Consider the following 9,678-nt stretch of genomic DNA (forward strand, 5'->3'; position numbering starts at 1 on the left):
TTTCAGCTATGCCTTTGGCTTTTGGCTATATCATAAATTATTATCATCGTCAGTCCTTTCGTTATATGTCCATATATCAACATCAGATGAATATAGATCGCACCAATCGTTTCTAAAAATAAAAACAATTATTGTTTTATTTTTTAAGAAATCGATGTAGAAGAACTATAAAAAGAATGCGATTTTCAAATATATAAATTTATGAAAAGACACATCTCGTGAGAGTTCTCCAAGACTGCTTGCTTCTAACTCTTTCTGTGTTAAAAACTTGTGAAAATACATTTTTTAAAGAATAGTTGTCAGAAATAGGCAGCAATATGTTAAATTGCAAAATAAAATGCAAGTCAAGGGTGTTAAATCTAATGTTTATATTTGCACCACTCCACTTTGGGTCCTTTGCTATTTTTAGTTGCTATAAATGCCATGTTAAGTTCTGTAGGTAATTCAAAGACCTTGTGCTTTGCTGATGACTTTAAAATGTACATGGAAATATGTGTCACAGTTTACAAAGAAATTTAGAGAGTTGTAAGCTGGTGTAATTTGAATCATTTTAGTTTTAGTTAAAAAAAAGCATAAATACTTTTAGTATTTGAGCCGTTCAGCGGAAAAGTGGTCTAACTCCCTTAAAGTAGAAATTTAGAAAATTGATATTTTGCATCTAGATGAATAAAAAAATCACAGTAACATATTCTTTACTTTTTTGTACATATTTATAATAACCCTGTACTAAAATTTTATATGTATTCTTCCAGTAAGTTTTTTCAAAAACATAGCGGAAAAGTGGTATAACTTGGAGAGTTATATCACTTTTCCTCGTAAAAGTTAACCAAATTTCACAAAACTGATCAACCAAAGAAAACTAATAGCTGTAGTATGTTTACTATGATATCTATTACTGATAATAGTGTTCAAAAAATATAGAGCTTGAAGAGCAAAACATTACTACTACTTATCTTACATACTAAACTTACAGTAAGGAGAGTAAGAACAAGTTATTAAACAAATTAATCTTCATCGGAATCGGATAATGGACCACTGTCAACAGTATCTTCTTTTGTCAGTAAGCCCAGGAAGAACTGATGCTGAATCGGGGGAATCCACTGAAGAAGTTCTATCATATATTTTTTCTTACCTACAGTAACTGATCTACACACTACGTACCATAACACTAAAAAAAACCTGACTAAACAAGAAAAAGCGAGTTTAATAGGACCTGGCACGACATCGGAACAGCGTGGTGCCTTTGACTTATACCACTATTCCAGCGAACGAATCCATTATGTTGAGAGGAATAACGTTAGGAATCTCTTATCTTAGTTAAGTTAAAATTTTGACTTATACCAGTTTTCGACTGAATATATTAGACCAGTAGAAACATAATTAATGGTATAACTCAAAAATTAAAAAATACTTACATATACCACTTGTCCTCTGAGCGGCTCATTTATAATGGTGCACATTTACGGGACTGTAAGCATGAAAAAGACTTGGATATTATAGTAGACTGTAAACTGGCCTTTACAGATAACATTATTGAACTGGTTAATAAGGCATATAAAAAAATGGGATTTATTGTCAGATCCACCTTAAAGAGTTTTAGCGTTGTCTAAGATTGTTTAACAGTCTGGTGTTACCGGTGCTGGTTACATTGTATGGTCTCTAAGACTAAAACTATAAAACTTGCAACGTAAGTTCCTGAAATATATGTTTTTTAAAAACCATGGTTATTGTCCGAATCAAGGCTCTAATTATTTATTATTATTTCAGGAGTTTCATAGGCTTTCTTTGGAAAATTGTCACACCAAAATTTATCTTTTATATATGTACAAGATTTTAACCAATAAAATCAATTCTCCAGAAATACTTTCAATGCTTCCATTATTTGTCAATACTGGTAGCACTATACAAAGAAAGACTTTTAACTGAGGCTTTCCCAGGACAAACATTCTTAAGGGTTCACCAATCTATGAAATGTGCAACTTTTTTAATATTTATGCTAGTGACTTAAAGTTGGATCTAATTAGCTCGGATGGATTCACAAAACTTGTAAATCACATATTGCTTAATTCCCAGATGCAGGCTTTCGAGATATAATTTGCATTATTGATTGCTTTTTTTTGCTAGATAATTGGGTCGTTTTGACTGTGTAGGTATATGACTTGCTTTCGTTAGTATTTACTTCTACTTAAATTTTTGGTGTTATTAGAATTGTATCTGTAATTGGCCTTTTCGCTGTTAATCCATTATAAATAAATAAATATATATAAACGGTTGCAAGTAATAAGGATCACCGACTAATAATTGCTTGTTCAAATTTATCTAAATTAAGTTATCTTGACAGGCAATATTTCTATTTTAATAAATTTGGTGCGTTGATAAACCACTACCTACTATTTATTTTAAAAAAAAATTATTGAAAAAACATTTTTATATACATAGAGATAACAATAGAGATTGTAAAAGTAAGACAATTTTTTTTTTATTTCAGAAAATTATTTTGGTAATACAGGTATAAAATTACCAAAAATATAATCCATTTTTTATCTATAATTGAATGGCTATATTTTTGCAGTTAACCAAAGGCAAAACATTAGCATTTTTATTAATTTCACATGGAAATTTCTATATATAATGAAAATTGTGCTTAAATCAAATTAATTTAAGTCAGTTTTAAGACTTCCTAAAATATAAAAAATAACATTTACAGTACATTAAAATAAAAGTAAAATTGTTAAAAATTCACAAAAAAAATAATAATAAAATGTTTGAGGCAAATTTGTTTTAAAATTATTACTCGCCGTCTTTTATTAAATTCTTATTTTATTACTCACCTATAATGTAAGATTTCCCTTATTTTAAAATAATATTTAAACAAAAATAAAATAAATAATCGAATATATTGAGGACATTTCTTTTCAATTATAAATCCTATTGTAAATTTATTTATTTTATTGATTGCTATTTGAACCTCCATCTTTATTTTAACAAAAAAGAAATTCTGGTCAAAATGAGCCTTTATAGGTTAAATAATTGATTGAAAATTTTGATCTTAATTAATTATTTTGTTTTCAGGTGGTGAAATAGGTAAGCCTCGCCCAGCTCCCCCAATAAGCCATATCATTTTAGTAAGTTTAGTAATTAATGGGGCAAAGCATGAAAGGTAAGCAGAACCATAATTTGACGGCACTTAAAGTCAATTATTCCAGTTTCATCTTTACCAAACATGGCAAGATTTACGTAAGTCGCTAATAGCAAAGAAGTGCAACGACAATTTTGTTGCATTAACTCAAGCATTTATAAAACGTTCTTACGTCTAAAGGCAAGGGACCAATTGATCATAATATTTACAAAATTAATGTTATAAATAACATCGGAGTGAAGAAAGCCGCATACCCTGATTTACAAATCCAACAATGCAAAACCAACTTTGACATTAATGATATAATTATTAATCGCCGAGAGATATCGTACGCCAAACTAGATGATATTTCGCAAGAAATCTCTCGCGCTGGGAATGATTTGACCTCTTGGGCAAATAATAAACCATCGGGTCATTTTTTTGGCGTGTCGGTAGAAGGCAATTTATAATAAAAGTTATTATTATAGTTCCATGGAACTATTGTATCACCCAATCAGTAAAATTCTTATTCCTGAGACATGCTTTGATGCTATTAAAAAGTCCGACAAGTATTTCTGCTGATTAGCTTCTTCTAAATCAAACTCACTATCGCAACTGTTCCAATTGTTTATTATTTTTCATTATCGTACATCTGCATAAATCAGTATATATTTTCTCATCTTATTCAAATTTCACTTTTACCTGTCATCACCCGGTTTGATATTTCTGGTTCGGATCGCATAACACATTAATAATTCATATTCTCGATAAAATAGAAGTCATTGTTTTAAAATGCTAAGTCATTGAGTTATTTTGGCACATTTTCCCTAAAGCAGATACATGGCCTAATGGGGCCATTTTATCCATCTTCAAAATCAAGATAATCCCAGAAAAAAGGACGTTTCTCCAGCCAATGGTTGCCAGATGAAACGGATAATAAAATTTAAAGTATTTCATGCTCAGGGCGTTATAGGGATAAACTTCTGAACTTCTGGAGGTGTTTTTGCGTCATTAAACATTGGCTCTACTGTAAAAAAAGTAATAAGTGGTAATATTTGTTAGGGACAGTCTTGAGTACCAAGTTATTAATATAAGGAAATACTCAGTTGAAGTTCAGGGTGAATTAGCTTAAATCAATAAACACGCAGATATTAAGCGTTTATAGTATATCACTTATACCCATATGCACCGTATGAACTTAATCTCGATTAAGTGTTGTGGCTTGGTCTTTTGATTATATGATTTATCAAAGAACAGGGTTTAATCAGACGATAAGATGAATTTCTAACCTATTTTTTTTTCAGTTTTATTGTCTTGTGAATAAATAATTAATTATTTTCAGAGTTATAATAAAACAGTTTTATTGTTTCGTTATCTGCTTTCATTGAGATTGAGGCTGCAGTCTATGGTTATTCATCATCGATTATGGTTTTCCAAGTATAAATTATGAAGAGTAAATATTTTGCTCTTGGAATTAGGTTGTAGCTGAGTATTTATATTATCTTAGTGAAACTTAATCCTATATTTTTTATTTTTATTTATATACGTTTTGTAGTCATATATTTTTTTATTGCTTAAGATATTTTTATAAAATTTGATACACGCAATGCATTTTTGATCTGAGTGATTTTTCTTTATCAGTGTGGTCGGTCAATTGAATATTTTCGACTTAAAATGGTACGCCCTTGCTTTTCCTAAAAACAAAAATTTGATTTTTTTCAAATCCTCAATTTCGAGTGACAAAACCCATCTCCTGCAAGCTCTATATCAATTTACATGCAAACAGAAATAGTATTGAATTTATTTGTATTTATGAGCCTGAAACAGAACCCCATAATTCACTGTCACAAACGATTGACTCATTGATGAATTTCATAAATTTTAAGAGTGCGCCAAAGCAAAAACCGAAGCTGAATTATAAAGAATGCCTGGATATGTTCGAATCTTCATCAAGTACTCTTAGGACCAATACATCTTATACAAGATTCATCATGGATCAGAGGTCAAAGAGAGATAAGGAAAAGCCAATGAAGCGTACTTGTTTCATGGATTTTAACCTTGGGGAGAAGATTAAAACTCACACTCTTGAGAGATCTTGATACCCTTGCTAATTTAATTCAATGTAGAACTACTTGCAAATCAGTCCAAAGGTTACTACTATTAATATTACTAAATATTGAAATAATCTTATTTATAAGTGAAGCTGCAAGAAGCATGGTTTTCCATGCAATTAAAATTTTTTTATTCTTTCGTCCAGGTACTTAAAACCTTAATCTAATCAACTGAGGCCATTTTTTATGATATTCCAGGTAGTGTAAACAACTCAACTGAGTTTTGATGTCATTATTTATTGTCTTCCAGGTGGTTAAGTTCATTTCTTATTTTTGTGCTATTGCAGACATTTGAAGCTATTTTGTATATTTTTAATACCTATTCAGTTCTGGAACAAGCTGTAAAGCGTTATATAAGGATCCTGGTAAATTTCTGAGGCCTCACCTAGAGTTAACAGATGTCAAAGAATTTAAAAATGGAAATAAGTCATCTTGGTCTAGGTCTAAAGAGTTTGAGCTCGTCTCATCATTTTCTGAATTTAATGAAGAATTTTCTTGAAGAATATTTACATTTCTGGCAGGAAATGATCTAACTGGAGCTGATATTCACCCTACTCTTTAAAAAATTGATTTTTTCCAGGCAGACTATTATATGCGACGAATTACATCCATTATCACTCTCCTAATGACAGGGATACAAGATTCCTAAATTATTATGACCTATTTAGTTTAGTATCTTTTAATAGTTTTAATTAGATTACTCTACTCTTACATAATTTTCTGATCACTCTTCTTCATGATCATATTTATTTACACTTTATTCCATTAATAGGACTAACCCAAGTCTTGTAACAGAAGATGCTTATAAGAAAAAAGCCCATAATGTTTTTATAAATCGGGCAAATACTAAGGCTCTAGCTATGCCGAATATTGTTAAATTAAACTCCTACTGTAATTCTAAAATAGCATTAAGATCAGACAGATGTCAACTCAATGTTCAAATATTCAATAACACAACATACCAGGTCATGATTACTATATTATGATGAAGCTAATTACCATTCTAAAAGTTCCTGTAGTGCGTATAATAAATAATCAAAAATCCTAATCTATATTGTAGTAGAAGTTTATTATCAACCAAGAGGAATTAACTCCAAAAGAATCCCACCAGTGAAAGTTAATCTGAAACCTTATAAAAGATTTATTATCATTACTTCGCAATATCTTAGGGCCTTTTATATTAATGTCAGCATGAAATCCCCGTGTGTATTTGGTACATTGGTTCAGTTATCGATCGGAATGCACTTTTTAACTAATAACTCATGTAAACGAAACCTGGCGGAAATGTAACTCAAGTGCACAAAGTAGATCGTATAACTAAAGGTTATAGTTATAAACATCTCGCGGCCTTTCTATACTGCGATATTAATGATCGAAGTTATGCTACTAATTGAATGGAAGAAAGTTTCAACCTTTAACTAACACGAATGAATAATTAATTTTATATATTATCTTGGGAAGACTTGAATCTTAGGATCAAAAAATTAAACTATTGTTTACATTGTATAGTTAAAAGCGCTTTCACCATAACATCAAGAACGGTGGCCATATAGAAGAAAAACATCCTCAGCCCTGGAACCTGGAATATCTCCTATATGAGAGTAATAATTTCATTTCTTCTCCAGTAAAGAGAATTTAAAAGAGGTAGCTTATATACTGAAGGAGTAGTGAGTTCTTGTTGAAAAAACTGCTTTCAAGAATCAAAAATATTGATTTAGCATGGAAACTTAAATAAGTGAGAGCAACGGCCTAGAACTAAGGCCTGGAAGTAGTTATTTCCAGAAGCTACATCCAAATGGTATTACTTGAACTGACTCGAAAAGTTTAAAAGCTCTAAACTGCTTCCAAGGTTTAGAAAATAACTGCCTGAAAATAGTAAAAAATGCATGAATGACACCAACAATGCCTAAAAATGCAATAAAGACATGACTGCCACTGCTTAAATTTTAAACCATTAGTTGCGTGCCTGTAAAGATACGCCCAGCATTCCGTCTAATTGGACGTTCATACGTGCATATCTTCAGATGCATGATTTGATTCGGAAGAGAGTGGAACGTGCTTAATCAAGAGCCTGTCTACTTGTCTTCGTCTCGTGGTAGATAAACATAAATAAAGGTCTGAAAGGGAATTTTCGCAAAAATGACAGATTTTTTTTGTATTTAAAAAATTGTCTCTAGGAAACGACGTTAGGTAACACATATCATACCGGCGACATAGAAAGGCATAACTTAGTTCTAATTGAACGACACGATCCTTGTTGGTTTTACACCCGTCGACATGTCGGAGAAAGGATTTAATTTCTTATTATCTATCTGGTCGATTTTCCGAACTGCGACTTTAAGGACCGAGAGAGAGTCAAATAAGGCCTTATTTGGAGAAATTAAATGTTTTTAAGGTAAATAATTAATAGCACACCCACAACTGGGTGAGTGAGTTTTCTTCAATTGCTTTGGTTCAGTAGAAAGCTTTTAGTGGACCATTCGAGTATGTAGGAATCAGAAATAAAATTTGTTTAGTTTATATGCATTTAAAGAATTATTAAATTGAAAAATTCCTTAGAAATGATTTTTTTTAAACAGTTTCATGTGAAAGTTGTAGTGCTTTAAGGAATCTACCATTTGCATATTATTTTTAGTTCGTATATGTCACAATTTTTTTGAAATTTTGAAAAAACTGATTTTTTTATTTTTTCAATTTTTCCGAAAACCGTGGGGAAAATCAATGTTTTTACTGTTGCGCTAGTTTTTACGTAAGAGCATCTATTAAAGGCTAGAATACTATTTTTTTAAGAAATCCATATTAAAGGCGGTACAGAAGGTTTTTTGAAAAAAGCCAAGTATTTTTAAGCAAAAAAACAAAATTACTTAAAGATGGGGTATTAAAATAGCAACAAAAAAACCTTATAACCCAATTTTCTAACTTTTAGAATATTGGCACAAAAAAAATCGAAAAATGCCTTCCATAAAAAAAAATTGAAAAATGCCTTTCTTTGCTTTTATACAGCTAAAAATTTATTTAAATAATTTCAAAATGTTATAAATATGCCAAAACTAAAGTTTTAAAAAATTTGAATTTTTTGATCGGTACCTCCAGAAAATGTCTCAAAATTGATGCATATTCGTTTGTAAAAAAATAGTTCTAGAAAAAGCCGTTTTTTGCTAATTTTGCAAAATCTGGATTTTATTTATATTTTTCAATTTTCCCGGAAACTTATTGAGAAAAACTCAACATTTTTAATGTTGCATTGGTTTCCACGTAAGAACACCTATAAAAAAATTCACAAAGATTTTTTTCTTCAAATACGATTAATGAATTCAAATACGATTAATTGAAAAAATTATCCAAAGATATTAACACATTTTTCTAACTATTACAGTAATGTCACAAAAAAATCGAAAAATGCTATCAATCCAATTCTTTTAGGCAATTAAATCATTTTAAAAACGTATCATAAATGTGCATCTAAAGTTGCCCATTTTATTTTAATAGTTTTTTTTCATCACCCTGAAGATGAGCATTCTATGTGCCACAAACCACCAATTTCCTAAAGTCCCTATTATTTTTTACAATTCCTGTTTCCGGGTAGTTGAATCGTGGATAATTTTTTTGAGAACTTTATCAAATTCCAGGTAATTTAGGTTTTTCTTCGTTAAATTCCAGGCGGCAGTTGAATTATTAATTTGATTTTCTTATTGTAATTTTTTCCTAAATTCTTCATTATTCTAGGCATTTGACCCATGGATTCTTTAGGATTTTGTCAAATTTCAGCCTAGGGTTTTTCAGGGTTTATAGTAGATCAATAGGCCTTTTAATAAATTGTAAATACCATAAAATTGAGAACATTCCTTTGAAAGCATCCATTAATTAATGTGGTTTGCCTTGATCAGTTAAGATTGCAATCTATCAACAAATTTCGTTGGTTTATTCAGACATTTTTAAATGAAGAATTTTCAATTTCGACATAAATGCTTGATTGCACTATCAACGTGCAGAAGATTAAGAAGGCTTGAATTTGATCATTTTTAAGAATTAAAGATTATGATCATAATTACTTAATGAGTTCGAGATTAATTAGGTAAAATATAGAGTTTCTAAATATTTCGATACTAAATTGTGGCGCCCAACATGTGTTAACCAGAAACATAACTTTTTAAAAAAAATTCTATCTAGTATTAACACTAATTAGTGCACCAACTAGATATATTTCTTTGTTATCAATACTGGCTTTATTTACACTAAAATGAATAAAATAATAAATACTAAATAAAATTATAAAATTTGAGAAAAAATTACATAAAAACATGGATAGGTTTTACAACTAAGAGAAAGAGTCATATATAAAAAATTACAGATTACTATTTAAGCAAATTATTCCTTAAGATTATAAAATGACTTTTCAGTTAGGAACATTTTAAGTTTGCTCTTGTACTGGTTAAACAATTTAAGCTC

Source organism: Anthonomus grandis, unplaced genomic scaffold (assembly GCF_022605725.1).
Source record: "Anthonomus grandis grandis unplaced genomic scaffold, icAntGran1.3 ctg00000502.1, whole genome shotgun sequence".
In the NCBI taxonomy this organism is placed as follows: Eukaryota; Metazoa; Arthropoda; class Insecta; order Coleoptera; family Curculionidae; genus Anthonomus; species Anthonomus grandis.